The sequence below is a fragment of the Bidens hawaiensis genome, unplaced genomic scaffold (genome assembly GCF_021521415.1).
Source record: "Bidens hawaiensis isolate Kalapana, Puna unplaced genomic scaffold, B.hawaiensis_p1.1 tig00005272_1, whole genome shotgun sequence".
NCBI classification, from domain to species: domain Eukaryota; kingdom Viridiplantae; phylum Streptophyta; class Magnoliopsida; order Asterales; family Asteraceae; genus Bidens; species Bidens hawaiensis.
Window position 1 is genome coordinate 399,403 of NW_027491336.1, and position 18,691 is coordinate 418,093.

Below are 18,691 nucleotides of genomic sequence, written 5' to 3' on the forward strand. Positions count from 1 at the left end.
TTGTTTGTCTTTGTTTTAGTCGTTGTTAATTCGAAAATACACAAAATTCAAAAATATTTTGTTTTTACTTTTATTTTGTTTTCTGCTTTATTATCGATTTCTGAGCTAAAGGGTACAAATTTGTAATAGAAAATACCAAAAATATGTTCCCACAAGTTTATTTAATTCTTTTATTTAAATTTATTTATTTAATTCATTTAATTTAATCGGCTTTTAAGTTAATTAGTTTAACTTATGTGTTTTGAACGCAATGAAATTTAAGGTATTGCATTTTACCCTGATTAGTAAGTTCTAAAGGTAAAGTTTATCGGGACACAGGTTTCGATGCATTATTTAATTCATGGAAATTGAAAATGAATTTTTTTAATTATTTATTTAATTCCTATTCGTTATGATTGTTCATATCGAATAGAACCCATTCCCTATCATTGTTGATAACGAATGAAGTTCATTCATGTTTATCGAATGAGACAACAACTATGAACCATTCGTTAATTTTGAAATAACGAATGCATTCATTCGTATGACTATGTTTGCTTGCAAATCTCTCCTATATAATAAACAGCGAGTGAACGAATCGTCCATTCGTTCACATCGATTATCACCCTCAACTAAAAGAAACCAGCCAAATTTTTCAAAAAATTTACAACCTTCACTAAGGTGTTGTTTGTTTTTAAGAGATAAAATGTATGCAGTCTGCGGACCACAGCTGTAGGCATCTGTAGCAGAAGAGGTGCACCAAACCTCTGCAGTCTGCAAGAATACGACCGTTTGTTTTTTAACGTCTGTAGACTGCTAAAATATAATAGAAATTTTAAAAAAAGATGAAATTTAAATAAAAAAGTCATTCAACATAGAAATTTAAATAATAATCAAACAATACTGAAATAATAATATTATTCATAAAGCCACAATAATATATATATATATTTTTTTAAATTTATAGTTAAATAATTTGACCTTTTAATTTTAATATAACTGTTAACTTTTCAAAAGTGAAATTAATTTCCCTTTTGATCATTTTTATCTACTCTCCACTTCCAGTAACAACCATTCTCTATTTATGTAACACCCTAATTTGTAAAACGACTTTATTGAATACTTTATTGCGGAAAATAAGGTCCCAAAAAAATTGTTTCGATCTCTACAACAACTTACACTTACAATATTTATCCAATTAAGTATAACATTTTCCAACCTTAAAGACTCTTTTTACAATGTATCGATAACATTAACCTAAATGCATTCCACAAAATATGATTTAGACTTGAAAATTGTGTGTCGGTGTCCGTCCGGAGCGCTTGATCTTTCATCTTGGTTCCACATTTAAAGACTCATCTAAGGTATCACGACATCAAATAAGTATTCATCTTGGTTCCAGAGACATCCTCTACAAGGGTAGTTTAGACATTTTGTTAAAGTTCAAACATGAAAATTTTGCAAGAATATTATTCCAGGAACAAAGACACTTACAATGGTCTTGTTGTTGGTAATGTATGAAGAAAAGTGTGTAGGTACAAATCCAGGAGCAACAGAGTTCACACGAGTATGTGAGGCCAGCTCCATTACAAGAGCCTAAACGAGCATTAGTACCTTGGTAAATAAAAGAAACTAAAATTATATATTATATATTTTAGTTTTTGACTCGATTTATTATGGATGATGGTAAATAACGTGCATTAGTACCTTTGTAAGACCGAGAAGAGCAGTCTTTGTGACACCATACATCGCCAAGCCAGCTGGCGGTTGGAAAGCACTGATAGAGGAAATGAAAACGATTGATGAACCATTCTACAAGTGCGGGGATGCATCCTGTTTAAAAATATACAGATTGCAAGATTACTGACTCATATTTCTTGATTTTAAAGATTAATATTTAATAATAATAACAAGGCTTACCTGAAGAAGCAATATAGATGTTTTAACATTGATTTCCCAAAGCTTGTCAAGTGTAGATTCTTGCATTTTGAGAATCAGATCAGAGGGATTAGCAGCAACATTTGACACTACTTCATCTATTTTTCCGTATTTCTGCAACAAGAGGTAAAGAAGAAAGCTACACGATCAACTATAACTGACAAGTTATTTGTGCATTCAAGTAGGGTGTTAAAAAGGTCGTGTTCACCGACTGGCAGGTTAAACCCGAACACGAAACGAACACAAAATCGTGTCATAAACCCAAACGCAACATGAGTTTCACGGAATGACACGAAACGCACCGTTTAAACCAAAATAAATTGTTCTAATTTTTCATATTCATACTCCAGAACTATTAATTTAGACCAAAAATAATTACGTTCAAACCATAAAACCTGATGCTTATTTCTCTTTTATCTTTTAAACTTCGACACAAAACTCATTTCGTTTAAGCAACGAACAAAATCACATTTTTTAAAAGTTAATATAAATAAGGTTAAACAGGTCAACCGCGAACCCATTAGATCGACACAAACACGACCCGTTAAGCTAAATGTGGTCGCGAATCAACCTGAAACCGAACCGAACCAATTTAGACTAAATCCAAACCCCTAAATTCAATATCATTTGAAACTTAAAGGTAAGATTGAACACAAACAAAATATATCCTTTTTGACTCGTTTGCATACAACTTGTACAATATCATATTAGGTTAAGTTCAATACTTTAAACACGCTTCAATAGGTACCATAAACCATTCAAAACCAATATTTTAAGCTTAACCCAAGGTTGTACAACCATTCATCACTAATTATTTTTTTATAAAACTTATATAATTTGTTTTCGTGTAGCTCCTCTCTGTGCAGCTGCTTTAAAGGATGATTTGACCCACTTAACGACTATATTTTTCTTTCTTCTAAAATTCTATAAAAAGTAGGCAAATAGGGTTTTCAAACCATATACAGTACACCATTATCGGAGCTACTGTTGATTTTATACAAATATTTGAAAATCAGGTCAGAAATAAAAGTAACCCCAAATCAATTCACCCATCTAAGGTTAAAGGAATATTACCTTTAATGATTTTCTAACATAGAATCAATGTGGACTCTTGATTTAAGTCTCAATTCCACAATGCATACAACCTTTGGAAGAATTGCAAATCGACTCACACGCGTTCTTCCTTGCACCCAACAGAACACGCACACACACAGAGGTGGCGCCGGAGGTGCGGGTGGAGGGCGGCGTCGGAGGTGGGGAGAGGGGGGTGACGGGAAGGGGGTTGGGAGATATGGTGGGCAAGGGTTGTGGAGATAAATGTGATTTTTTTGTGAGCTAGTGAAAAATTTTAGAAGTGGTGAGAAGTGGGTGATCCGTGGCTGCGCCAACGTATTTAAATGAATTGTCTTCCGGAAAACAAACAGTCTGCGAGCCTCAATGTCTCTTTTTGGAAAAAACAAACACCACTAAATCAATTTTTGTTAATTGATTAAGAATCATAAGGTAAAACCGAATCAAACGTGATAAATTTCGTCAAATTTCATTCACATTTGATGGTTAATTAATAAATAGTTTAATCGGGTTTATATCAATCAGACACTCTAATAAACCATGATGTATATATTATTGATTACGATGTCATTCTGAGTTTATTAATGTAACTTGTGTATGGTTTCTTCGTTATTTATGGTCCAATTGATTTCTGAATGCATGTTGACCATCTGGTTCATGTCGATTTTGACCTTGACAAGTTGAGTCAAACTTGGATAATTATTGATCTCTATCCGTTGTGGACAACGAATAGCTAGTCATTCCTATCTAAAAGAAACAAATGAACTCATTCGTTGAATTTTTCATAACGAATAAGCTATACTCGTGTGTATTTTGTAACGAATAAATACCTCATTCGTTTTATAAACTCCACGACTAGACTCCTTCGTTCAAGATCATTCTTCACACTCATTCGTCATTGTGACATAACGAATCTGTCCATTCGTTATAACGAATGTAGGCATCCGTCATAACGAATGTAAGAGCAATTGATACTTAAAACATATTTATGATAAACTGATTTTTAATAATATTTAATTAAGTTCGAGTTTACTAATATTCGGGTTTCGTGATTACATCAATGGCTAATGAAATCTTTCCCGATGCTCCGGCACAGCAAGATCTTATTGTTCAAGAAGATCCTGTTTCGCAAGTTGCCAAACCACATGTACAACGACGACGATGACGACAACAACAACAACAACAACAGGCACCTGCTGTTCCCGAATTTGCTTATGACAATAAGCACAACATATGTGCTTTCTTACAAGACAACTTTAACGTTCAAGATCTATTTGGTGATGTCATAGCATTCTTACGCCGATCCCGAATTAATTATGCTATATCCGCTAATGTCTCCATACATTTTAGTGTGATTAGACCGTCTTGGAATACTGCTATGTATGTGGAGTTGGAGAACCACATTGTTGCTGAGATTGATAGGAAGACTATCACGATTACTCATGGTGTGATACGTCGGGTTCTGGGGTTTGTGGATAATATGGATAATCCTTGTGAGTTTGTTAAATGATTGATATGTGGATTATTTAAGATGTTATTTTATACGGAGGCGTGGACCGTTCCCAATATAACAAGGCTTACTTGTGTGCTCTTTACAAGTATTTATTACACGTATTGATCCATTGCCTTGGGGGACGAAAGGGTGACTTTAACGAATGTCGGATTATGCTTCAATCCGCATTTGTGGCGTTACTATTGAACAAACCCTTCAATTTATCCGAGCTTATCTTTTATCATTTGACAGAGAATTGTTTGGTCAAGAATTGTCGGAGCATGTTTCTGATGTATCCACGATTTGTTCAGTTAATTATACAAGACTTGATTCCAGATCTTGTGATCGATCAGATGTTGGAAGACGATGTGTTGAAGCACGATCACATGATGGCTGACACGATGAAACGAATGAAGACTTATAGGAATTAGTCGCCTAAGGATCGTTTGAGGACCAAATGCTTGATTGGCAGTCGACCGTCAACAACTAGTGTATATGTTGAATAATCAACGTCGGTTGATGTGTTATATATGTTTTTGTCAAAAAGAGACGAAGAGCCTCCGTGAGATTGCTACGGCTCAGGGGATGAAGATGAAAGAACAAGAGGACCTTATTCTTTAGTTAACTTGCAAAAACGATGCTTTAAGGAAACTAAAGAACGATGAAAGAACAGGAAGTCCAGTTTGACACGAGTATTCCACATGGGAATACGTCATTTATTTATGAAGACTAGAAGATTGAGATTGAATATGTGACGGTAGAGGATTACCCTGATCTTTATACATGTTCAAATATTGATCAGGGTGTTCCTTCATTTACTAAAGAACATGTCAAGGCTGTTGAAGATCATCTTGAGAAGACAACTAAGAAGAAAGGTAAAGTATCTGTAAATGGGTCAAGTTCGTTGGAATTTGATGCTGAGGGATGGTTTAGGAATCACAACAAGTCCCTAACTTCGAAGATCATTGAAGTTTATAGGTATGTTGATCAAGAGCACAAGCTGGATGTGAGTACACGTGTCAAAGAAAATCTGAAGACTACCTTCAAGGACGTGCAAACCGTCAAAGGTGACATCGTCTCTTGGTTATATGATTCGGAGTTGCGGGTATGTATTATTAAATGGGAGAATGGCGTTCAGTACTTTCAATAATAGACGTTCTCTCGCTGCCGAGGTGGGATGTACGGACACTCGCCAATTGGTCATTCATCAACCGTGGTGGAAATCAACTAGCAGGATGCTTCCACCAACATTTGCTCTTTGAAGTTAACTACGGGTTTAATTAGTTTAAACTGCAAGTGCCAACCAGGAAATACATTGGTGAAATTGATCCTCTTACTGGTTGGAGAAAGCTCGTGTTGAAGATTAAGACGCCAAAGACAATGAAGCGGGTGCCGGTGAAGACATTTCCGCAAGATCTTCACCTGTCATTCAATCGATGGTACTAAGACCACAGAACGGGCGAGGAAGTTATCATTTTAGGTATAGGACTGAAGACTAACTTTATACGAGTAAAAGACCTATGTGGCTTGTTAATTTATCCGAAACAGACAATTAGGTGATGTTCGAGATCAATATCATTTTTGCAAGACGTGAAGATTATGCTCATGCTATGCAATTCCAACGCGTTGTTCTTGTTTTTCATGCGTTTGGGGTTAATAGTTGCGTTGATTCGAAGTCCAAGAGGTTCAAGTAAATTAAAACAAAGAGCATGAGAGGAGCTGGTGTTTGTTAGGGCACGGTTTTGGTCGTCTCGAGTCTTTGTAATCGTTTGTATTTATTATTATTATTATTATTATTATTATTATTATGTTAGGGTATTTTGGTAATTATTGTGTTATTCGTTAATCTATGTAATGCTCATTCATTAAGCTTGTTTAACGAATGAGAGTTAAGTTGTTATACGTGTCCATTCATTAAGGATGTTTAATGAATGGACCTTAGTCGTTATTGTTATGAACCCATTCGTCATGAAATGTTGACGAATGGGGTATAGCAAATGAGTCATTCGCTATATCATTATCTTACTTATTGTAATGAAGACGAATGAAGTTCATTCGTTACGGAATATGTAACGAATAGCATTCGTCTTCTATAAATAGGTTGTTTAGCCTGTTAATTAAATTAGTGTTTTTTACGTATTTCTCCCAAGCCGTTACTCTGCCAAATCGTTCACTCTCACACTTCGTTCATTAATCTATTACAAACATACACATATCAGATAAGTAGATCCGATTGGTTAATTATTATGAATTGATCAATTAGTTAATTGAAGCTCGATAGTGTGTTTCTACAAGATATTAAAATTTAATATTAATTAACAAAAAACTTAACATACATTAACAAAATGTATTTTACCCATATACAAATTCATGTTTTCACAATATGAATAAAAAGACAAGCCGCAAGCAATGTCATTGACCCATTGTACTCTCTATTTTCTTTCCATTTCTTATGGGTTCTCCTCGTTATTTTCACCAAGTATTCACACCAAGTCATGTCCATAACAACATCAGTGATATCCCCCATACACGTGCCAAAAACAACTAGAAAGTTCATTATGAAATGCCACCCGCTATCTATTTAGTTTTTTCTGCATACTCCATAAATGTTATCGGGAAAAGGTCTTTGAGTCTGTGAATTGACTCGTCCACTTACTTACAACAACATCTTCTACCCTTTGTCTCATCGTCTCGACTATCTCAACCTTCCCCCTATGTATCCCTAAAAGCCTCTATACTCGTTCTATAGTTATATTAATGTGTTTATCTCCCAAATTCATAATGCTACTTTCATGGTCGTAGTTTTTTACCTGCCAGTGATTGTTGGGATTAAGAATTGATCAAGAAAGATTGGAATCTTCTCAACCTCCTCAAGAAATGGCTAAGTATGGAATTCGAGCTAACTTGGCACTTCGAGCAAGCTTATAACTTATTTAAGCAAGGTATCTTACTTTCGAGCAAGGTTATCTTCTGAAATTCTTCTAAGTGGTAGTTCAAGCAAACTACACTTCATCAAACAAGGTTGTTCTTCAGCTGAGTAAGATTTGTTTCAGAGCAAACCCTTGACTTAACCAAGCTTAAACCAAGTAATTTGGTGGGTCGAATAAGGTTGCAATAAACACTGTTCTCAAGCACACTTGAAGGAAGTTATTTGTCTATTATGGGAGGGGGTTAAGTGCAACTTATATTCTATAATATGTATCAATAGTATCATTCAGTTTTTTAGGCTCTTTGTTTCGCATAGAGAGAGGGCTATGCCCTGGGAACACTTCGGTGTTAGTCTATCTAGTCTGTAACATCCTACTGGATCTTCATATCAATTCTAGTTATAGTTTATGTTACATCGTCCAATTTTAATTTCCATTGCCATTAATCAGAATCGGATTCCTATCATTATTTCTATTTGATCCTAAGACATTTTAGTATTAGTAATATAATTTAGTTATTGTTTTATTAATGTGGCAGCACTTGCTGATGATGGAAAGTTACTTCTTACTGCTCGTAAATTTAGACGGCCCACATGTACCGACTACATTATATCTTTACATGCTGATGACATGTCAAAAGGGAGCAGTAGATATATTGGGAAACTAAGATTTAGTTACTATTTGAAAACATTTATGATTAATGTTTACGTGATTTACATGGAAATGAAATCTACATAAGTTGTTTATGATTTGGCATAGATCAAACTTTTTGGGAACCAGATTTATTGTGTATGATGGTCTGCCACCTCATGATGGAGCTAAAATGACCAAGAGTCGGTCCACTAGGTCTGTTGGCCCCGCTCAAGTCGCCCCTAGAGTTCCTGCTGGAAGCTATCCGGTTGCTCACATCTCGTATGAGTTGAACATGTTGGGATCCAGGTAAACTGTAACCATGTTATTAGTCGTGATAATATGTTTAGAATAGATTTTGCATGTGATTATCTTATTATTTAGGTGTCAATAATCAGTTTTTTTATTTATACTCCCATTTCACAAGATGTCATTTCTCTCGTAAACATGTCTTTTTGGTTATTTTAACGTCTTATTAGGTAGTTTTATTCTGATTATGATTAGTCAACTTCACATAATTATTTAGTTATCGGAAAATTGGATTTTGATAATCCATACTATGACCCTTTGGCTGATAATAATTCGTGACGGTTTGACCAATGACACTCTTAACTTTCACTTTTGTTGCTAAAAGCAATCTCACAAAACGGATTATTATAACTTTCACCAATGATACTCTGGCATGGGTTGGTTTTGAAAATTGTACGGCTTGGTTTTTGTTTCACCATTCGTGCTTGAAGTGCTGTGCTGAAAAATTGCTCCCAAAAAATTGAGTTTGGGCCTAAATCTTTTTGTTAAATAATAATTAATTGACTATTACACGTTTGGTCTCATTATATTCTTACAAGTTACTTAAAGTTCAAAACAAAAGATAAAAAAATCCATAAATTTGGTTCGGGTTTAATTACATGCCAAATAAAAACTGAATGGTGACTTCGGTTTTTACGAAAACATAAAGGCAAATCGTCAGTTTTTGGTTATTTCGGTTTCATGCACATCCCTGTATCTAAGTACCCTTTGTCTTAAACATGATTTTTTTTCACATCTAAATTTTAAAAGAAATAAACCAAACTCTCAAAAAAATTGTTTTTCGCTTCGTATTACAAATCAGGGGTCCAAGAAGAATGCAATGCACCATGGACCCGACCCCAGCTTCATCAATCGAACCCGAAGGCGTGGCCCCTACACAAACCGAGTTTCCACTTAGCACGGGCGAATCTTTTCCTTCAACTCCTTTCTTCCGATCCCGATCAACCCGTGTGGAAAAAAGTGGGCCCGAACCATCAAACAATAATGAAACAGACGGACCTTTAATTTTGAAAAACAAATCGCCTAGGTGGCACGAGCAGCTTCAGTGCTGGTGTTTAAATTTTCACGGGCGGGTAACGGTTGCTTCAGTGAAGAACTTTCAGTTGGTAGCTACACCACCAGGACAATTGGTGATAAGGTTGTTCTGCAGTTTGGGAAAGTGGGGAAGGACGTGTTTACCATGGATTATCGGTACCCAATATCGGCTTTTCAAGCGTTTGCTATATGTCTTAGTAGCCTTGACACCAAGACTGCTTGTGAATGATGTCATCTGACAGGTTAGCGGTGATATTTAATTATTTTTATGATGGGAGTTTTTGTTTGGTTTAAAATGCGTGGGTTGGGCTGACCCTGAAACACCTGTGTAATTTTTTTTGTTTTTCTAATTAATGGCTGATGTGGTTCAGTATGACTACAAAGTTATAATTTTTTTAAAACTAATGTAAGTTTTTCAGGTAAAGTGATTTTGTAGGTTTTGTATATTAAAAGTATGCTTTTGGTGACTCTCGAGCCGCTCGACTTGGTTGTCTCATTTCGTGTAAACTTTTTTCTATTTATTTTGTTAGAGATTAAACATGACCAAATCGGTCCGTTAATTGGTAAATTGGTCAAAACAACTAGCTTTGTTGAATTAATATGGGATTTCAGAAGCTTGATTGAGTCATTAGCTCCCTTAGTTTTGTCTTTGAGTTGTTAAATTTTGTACATTTTATGACATGACGAGAAAACACAACACAAAAATTAATCAGGTTTGGTGTTGACCAATATAACTCATTTGTTAAACATTTTGTGTTTGGGTTATACACCGTCAACCTGTTTGACTTGTTTTATATAAATGGGTTACCCGAATTAAGTTTGTGCGGGTTAGGACTTAGGATTGATATCTTTTACATAGATAGATATATGGGTCGTGCTCGGGTTCGTTATTTCTTGCTAATACGTGGTTCTACAGGAACAAGTTTGATGCTTTAAAATCTCAAGTGTGAGATGGAAATAAAGAGGCTTGCAAGTTGAAGAATATTCAAAATAAGAAGCCATTCAATTATTCATTCATGGCTGTGGTTTTTGGTCATTTGTTTTGTATATATATTATTTATTTCATTTTAAATATGCAGCACACATTCTCATTCAGGTAAAAAAAGGTTTTTTTGTCGTTTATAAAAAGTGTATAATGATTTGAGTTGACTAACTAATTGGTGCAAGGTTATGTTAATGTATATTTCTTTTTGATTTGATATTATCGAGCTATGCTAAATAAGCCCTAGAGCTCGGAACTGGGCCGCGCTTGAAGTATTAAGACTGCCAAAAATAACACTCTAGAAACGCTTAGTATCAGCATTAAAAACCATGGAAAATTCTAAACAACTCTCGATAGTGTGGATATCTCGGCACATGAATCGATAAGAATGTAGCAAAATGAGATATTTTGTGTGCATTTCAGGATACCGTGAACCATAGATAAGACTGTCTTATAAATGGTGAGTGAACAAGTCTTATGGTTAACAAAATTTATGCCAACCACATTAAGAGACTAACTTTGGAGTTGGTATAATGTCTTGTATCCTTAATTTAGACGGGAAAGGTTTTATAGCGATAGGGTAGTGAAAAGATCCAAATACCCATAAAGTATCATTAGCTGGTCATTCAGGACTTCCTCAAACGTCACCCGCGGAACATTCCCATCACCTGCATAACTTAAGTCAGAGGAAGAATAATAAAAATCCTCAAAGACTATCCGCGGGCCAATTAAGACTCCCTCAGAAGTCATCCGCAGGACATTCCCATCACACGCGAGATGACAGAATAGTGATGTCACCAAATCAGTTGTAACCAACATCCTTCTAGAAGATTACGCGAAGATTCTTTCTTGGAAGACACATGATGTAACAACCAATTAGAGGATGACAGCTGGCAAGTTTGTTATAACCGTGCACATTGCCAGTTGTCTCATCCTACTATTTGCTGACACGTGTCCAGTTTGTTACAAAGAACATCTTCTAGAAGAGGACAACTGTACCAATAATATTCCCCTAACCACCGGATATAAATACCCTCTACGTCATCATGAGGTATTCATTCACAGGAAACATATTACATCAATCACTAAAAGTACTGTAGAACTGTACTTATTCTCACGTCGGAGGGTGGTTACAGGAAGACCCCCACTCTTGTCCTTCCCGTAATGAGCTCACGGTGTCCTGTTTAGCAGGTTTCCGTCACCAGACTTGTTGAGCTCTTACTTGTGCAGTCGTGTTACTTGTTACTTGACCCATATCTTATGGAACCGTCGATCTAACCTACTAAGGTTGAGATCCGTGCTTCTTCATTGACGCCATCCGTGTTTTTGCTAGAACTTCACATTTTTCGATTGTTTGGGTAGTATGAGTCAATCTTAGCAAGGTCCGATGGAAACTCCGGTGGTAACAAAGCATTCTGCAGTACTTATGGCACATACGGGTCCAACTCCTGGTGATTTGGGACGTGTGACGGCGGAGATTCGTCGGACTCGTCAGAATCCAGATCTGGGAATTCCCCTCCGGCGAGATCTCATCGTCAAATTCTCAAATATGAGAAATTTTTATATGCGGAAGAATGGTTGCAGTTATAGCAAGAGAAGGTTATAGCTAATACGAACACATGTTGGGGGAGGAAAGAGTCCGTGCAAGAACTATAACGTATGAAGATGCCTCGTCGAGATCTCCATCTCCTCATTAAACAGTCAAACGAAGTCAGATGCGAGAAAGTGTTAGAACCGAGGTGTATTCTGAGGAAAAAGTTGAGGAATGAAGTCGTGACAGAGGTCGTCCAGTTATACAGGAATCTTCTCGCAGAACTGAGTATGATCAGAGTCATGCTTCGATGAGTCGAAGAGATCCTACATACCGTCGTAATGAAGCCAGTTATTTTAGTGATGATAATCAAGTTTATGGTATGGAAGAGACTAGTCGCCCGCGTGCGATGGTCAGACATACTGAGTAATGTAGTGATGCGGAAGAGGACTTTACAAAGCCTTATCGTCCCGTAGCGTTTGCGGAGAAATCAAAATTTGTACCGCGCATTGCTAAAGCTCCGTTCCGTGTTAATTTAAAGGTCCCTACCAACTTGGGGAAGTACAATGGTATGACAGATCCTAGTGATTATTTCCTTAATTTCAATGTAGTAGGTGGGGTAAGAGGTTGGACTCTACTTTATTGGTGTCATATGTTTGCCTTAACATTGACGGGAGCGGCCCACCAGTGGTTCGAGAACTACCAGATGGTCAAATTCAAAATTATAATGATTTGGTGGCTAAGTTTTACAATTTTTAGCCAACAGAAAAACACATGCGAGATCCATATGAGATTTTGGATGTAATTAGGCGGGATAATGAATCTGTTGAAGATTTCATTACTTGTTTTAATGAGAAAAGTTTGAACATCGGTGGAATTAGTGAAGACATGTTGAGTGGTGCTTTCCGCAAGAACGTGCGGAGCAGTGCTTTAATTCGTTGCTTGACTGGAAAAGATGGAATGCCCAAAACTTGGGATGAGATTATGTCCGCAGCAATACTTTTTGCTAGAACAGAGAAAACTATAGAGCTTGAAAGTCCTAAGCAGACATCAAAAGTGGAATTTAAAAACACGTAGGTGAATAGGCCGGTGCGGGGTTCAATTTGGTCTAGAATCCAACCACCTACAGAAACTCCAAAATAGATGGATGCAAGGTCATTGATTGGAAACAAGAATAAGGATCGCAACTGGGGGGCAAGATAGCAACAAGTGGACCCCGTTAACAAAAACCCCTTTAGAAATCTTAACTACAGAAAATGTGGATTTTAAGAAGCTGCAGCCGCTAACGCGAAGAACGCTTTTGAATCCTAATAAGCAGTGCATGTTTCACAATGACATAGGCCATCACACGGACGACTGTGTTAGTTTAAGAAATGAGATTGAACAAGCAATCAAGTCAGGAAAACTGGAACATTTTTTAAAGAATGTGAGGCAAGGGACCTGCAAACCAACCGCACAAGTCAATTCTGGCCCGCCAAAAAAGCAGGTCAAAGATCTGAATGTCCACATGATTCAAGGAGAAAAACTCCACGGGTACAAAAGCAAAGAAATTGACTGTGATGAATGGAAGAGTGAACCAGTGGTAATTCCGCAGGTCAAAGGTGGTCCATGTATGAAGTACCCGCTGATTATCACTGCATTGATCGACATTATAGGTCTCTGTACGGTTTTCCTTGACACATGAAGTACATCAGATATCATGTATGAACAATGTTTTGAGCAGTTGGATGAAGAGGATAAGGCGAGGTCGAAACCTATTCACGCGCCAGTATCTTGTTTTAGTTATGAAGTTATGCATCCACTAGGGGTCATTTCTTTCACTGTTACCCTTAGCGATGGAATTCACTCGCGGACTGAGGATGTGGAATTTTTGGTCTTGCCAGCAAGATCAAAGCATAATATAATTTTTGGTAGCGAAACAATTGGCGACTTCAATGCTAATCTATCCATAGCACATGGTGCGGTAGGAGTTCCAACCCGCACAGGCATAACAATAATCCATGTTAACAAACATTGTTTTACCACAGAATGTTCGAAGCCGTGTAAAATTCCTAAAACGGTGGAAAGAACTGAGCCTAAGAAGTGGGTGATGAATCCGAAGTTTCCAGAGCAAACGATAACAATTGGTCCTACTATTTCCGAAATAGTAAGGATATTTTTGAAACAGCTCCTTGTGAAGAACTTAGATGTTTTTGCCTAGCAACCCGCATACATGACTGGTTTTTCAAGAGAAATCGCGGAGCATAAATTTCGGGTCAATCCAACATTCACCCCTATTGTTCAAAAGAAACGGAGGATGGGTCCTGGACAAACAAAGACAATGAATGAGCAGGTACAAGATTTGTTGAACGCTGGGATCATCAGGGAGATTCGATACCAAATATGGGTAGCAAATCCAGTTATTGTTCCCAAAATCAATGGAACATGGCGGATGTGAATTGATTTTAAAGACTTAAACAAGGCATGCCCAAAAGATTGTTATCCCTTACCAGAAATCAATTTGAATGTCGATGCGGTTGCACCGTTCAGATACAAATGCTTTCTTGATGCATATAAGGGATTTCACCAGATCTGCATGGCGGATGGAGATGAGGATAAAACTGCATTCCGAACTGATCAACGCACATTTTTTTACAAAATGATGCCCTTTGGGTTGAAAAATGCGGGCGCAACATATTAGCGACCAATGGATGAAGTCTTTAAAAATTAGGTTGGGCATAACTTGGAAGTGTACATGGATGATTTAGTTATTAAGAGTGTTGAGGTAAATCAAATGTTGCGGGATATTGAAGAAACATTTAGCACTTTGAGAAAGATAACATGATACTTAGTCCCAGCAAATGTTCTTTTGGGATGGAAGAAGGCAAATTTTTGGGCATGATAGTTACAAGCGCGTGTTTCAAAGCTAACCTAGACAAAGTCCAAGCAATCGCCCGCATGCCTTCACCATCTTCCCTCAAGAAAGTGCGAACTTTGAACGGGAGATTGGTAGCTTTGAACAGATTCTTAGCCAATCACGCGGCTAAATCTTTTCCCTTCGTATCAACGTTAAGAAACTCTTTGAAAAAAGCACACTTCAAAGGACTGCGGAAGACGAGCAAGCGTTTATGGAGGTCAAAAAATGTTTAATGGAGTTACTTACATTATCCGCACCTCAAGCGGGAGAACCATTAACCTTGTACCTTTCAACATCAGATATAGCCATTGGAGCAGTGTTATTAACGGATAGGAAAACTGTCCAAACGCCGATTTATTATGTTAGCAGAACATTGACAGATACTGAAACAAGGTTTCTATGCTTGAAAAATTGGTCTTGGCCTTAGTTTACGCAGCTAGACGCCTCCGAAGGTATTTTCAGGGACACCCGGTCAATGTTTTGACGGCGTATAAATTGAAGCGTGTTTTAAGCAAACCTGAATTGTATAGAAGATGGCAAAATGGGCCATCGAATTAGGTAAACAAACAATAGATTATAAGCCAAGACCTTTAATCAAAGGACATATACTAGCAGATTTTATCACAGAGATTCCGCAAAGTAAAGAAATAGAGTGCTTGATTGAACAACAAACTCCTACACCATCGGAATAAGATCAAGTTGGACATTGTTCACGGACGGTGCGTTAAGTGGTGAAGGGTCTGGTGCAGGTCTTAGACTGGTCAATCAAGAAGGCAACGAGTTTACTTATGCTATCAAGTTAGACTTCAAAAGAACTAATAACGAAGCAGAGTATGAAGTGTTCCTCGCAGGATTGAGCATTGCTAAGAAACTTGGTGTACAACATTTGGAAGCGCGTGTCGTTCAATGTTAATTGCGGGACAAATTAACGTGTCTTATGAAGCCAAAAATGAAGTAATGGCCTCATACTTGAGCTAAGGTCCAATGCGGTATGTGGAGGTGGTCAACCTGTCCTGGGTTAGCCATCCCATAGTAACTTGAATCAGAAGGACGATCAAATCACACCCCCTGAGGAGATTGTTGGGTATACGAAGTTGTTCCCTCACCGGTATGACGGATGAGGGAAGATTGAGAAAAATGAGGAGGGGAGAGTGGTGAATTTTGTGGTGATTCTTTCATCTCCGGGTTCTCGGCACCCCGCACCGGTTCTTCCCCTTGGAACCTGAGGGATCATCAGCACTTGAGAAAATAATAATTTACTTGGTGGTGATCGCATGGCGACATCGTGTACCCGGTCCTTCAGACGGACTTTCTTCACTTTCTTTAGCCCGACCGCATGTTTTTTCTTTGGCGGGCCATCATCGGTTGTAGGATCGCTGGACTTGGAAGTATGCTTCTTCCTTTTGTATTCACGATCTGCTAAAGCACACATAATCTCCGATGGTTCAGTTGTTTTGGTAATAGTTTCCTCTTCTTTGAGGGGTGATCATTCGTTACTCGAGGACAACGACAATATCACCCCATCAGAAGTAAGTGCATTCAAAGGACGAGGGTTGAGGAAGAACTCACCTAATTCAAAATTTTCCTCTGACACCCCTGGCTCAGAGCACAAATTTACGTGTCTATTATAGTATGTGTAAACATGCTTTCCACACCAAAAGCTCGTAAAACATTTTAGAAAGTGGGGCCGTGAAACTTACCTTATCGTAGTTCGAATTGGTAATACGTATCAGTAACTTGCGTGTCTTGATTATAACTTAAATCCTATAATCGGTAGTGTACTGTTAACACTAGTACAGTTTTTAAATTAAATCGGGTTGTATATCTAGTCTGGGTATGGCTGTTAGGCCCATAACATGTCAGTAGTCTTAGATTGTGACGCTATACGTTATGAAATGTTCAAAACCAGATTTGGATCAGTTTCATCGTTTTCCGTGCCTGGCCAAGTTGATCGTTCACGCGTTTCGGAAATAGGCAAGATCACACAAACATAAGTAAACATACTATTTGATAAAATAATTTGATTTATAAAAGAAATTTAAGGTTTCGGTATCTGGATTGAGCACAGGGTTCGTTTCCGTTTTCATACGGTTTGATTATACAAAACGTGTGCAATCCACCTGAACTGTCCGGAAATCTCGTAAAAAGTTAGTTTTTATCAAATTCATACAAAACTAAGATATTTGACCATTTTTGACATTTTGACATACCGGTCAGTTCGTTAAACATAATGCTGCCTGTTTAGTTAAAACATATATAATTTAAAACTGTAAATTTTCTTAACTATTTATGTAATTATATATAAATTAAAAGATTGTAAAAATAAATTAAAATCTTTAGAATTTAATAAAATTATTTTAAGAATTTTTACATTAGCTATTTATTTATAAAAACCCATTTTATGTATTATAATTAATCGATAAATAACCCGTCTATACCAAACGCTTCCTGAAAAATCCGATAATTTTTATGAATGATCACAATAACATAAAATAACCATTTTAAAATTTACAGAACCTAATTCAGTAATTCTTTGGCAAAAATACATTTTTGTGCATTTTCGGTTGTTAAAACCCGAATAAACGCAAATAGACAATCTGTACTTAAAAATCTTCAAATGATCCCAAATTTGACCGGTGAACTTACCATCACATTTTTGATTTTCAAACCAAATTTCATAAGTTTTCAAGAAGTTTAGCTTCTTTTCATAATAAAACGCCAATAAACGGTAATAAATTCGCCAAATATTATTCGTTTATCGAAAAATTACCAAATTTTAATAGGGACTCACTTATATTATCCCTGATGTTCTTGAAAAGTTTCAAAAACTAACATAAAACACGTCACAATCGAAGCACAAACAGCCCCTAAACAATTAAACCGGTAATACCTTATCGGTTTTCCGATCGGTTGCTTTCTGTTCGAGTTTTTGGGTCCTTGGTCACAACATCAGTGTATATACATATCATATAACACAAAATCAAGCATAAATCATCCGTCATTAAGCCTTGTTAATTAGGGTTTCAAACCGAACTTTTAAACCGTAAAAACGTTATATCAACGTTGTAATCCATGTTTTTGGTCACAAATATATATGATTCTGATTTGTAAACATGATTTAGATCAAAACATGATTTTATGTCATTTTAATAGGTTTTGAATGGTTAAACATGCTTAATACTAATTAAAACATGTTTATATGTTAATAATATGATCAAAACTTGGTTAAATCATCATAAAAATTGAACTTGCATTAGAATTTTTTGCTAAGAAAGGTGAAGAATAAGCTGGTCCAGAGATATTATAAGTCTTTAGGTGTGAATACAATTCTATAAAATATCTAATGTTCAAGATATACCTGGGGGGGGGGGATTCCCCATGTTTGTGGCCGCCATTTTGGGGGGGGGGGGGGGTTACGGGCCTCTCTTTTGGCCCCACTTGCCTCGTTTTGCATGCCCGAAGTTCGATCTCGATTCCATGTTTAGTTGGGGTTCAGTTTTTTGCGCGAAAAATAGTTCAAGTTTGATAAACATCGCAAAAATGAACGTTTTTCGACTTAATTTTGCAAAATAATAAAAACATATAAAAAGGTTGTTAAAACCCAAAATATTTTCACGGTTTGCTTAAAACATGTCATATCTAAAAATCTTTTTCATCTTGACGAATTCTATAATGCTCGTTTTGATTATAAGATTGCGTTTAAACTCATAGTGTATTGTTAAACAAAAGCTTTTTCATTTAAATGGATATATACGTACCGGGGTCTTAATATTAACATGTTAGCCGCTATAATATATATATATATATATATATAGGGGTGGGTTATAATAAAAAGAAATAGAAGAGTAAGAATAAATCTAGACCATTGGATCTATGATCTAGTGGTTGAGATTGATAGTTT

At 36.6% G+C, this 18,691-nt stretch overlaps 1 pseudogene across 1 annotated transcript; it reads left to right on the top strand.

The window, feature by feature from the left end:
- Positions 1–8,139: 8,139 nt before the first annotated feature.
- Positions 8,140–10,420, top strand: LOC143629537 (tubby-like F-box protein 6; annotated as a pseudogene). Its single transcript, XR_013152968.1, has 3 exons — positions 8,140–8,346; positions 9,149–9,623; positions 10,327–10,420. The product of XR_013152968.1 is annotated as a tubby-like F-box protein 6 (transcript).
- The last annotated feature ends 8,271 nt before the right edge of the window (positions 10,421–18,691 follow it).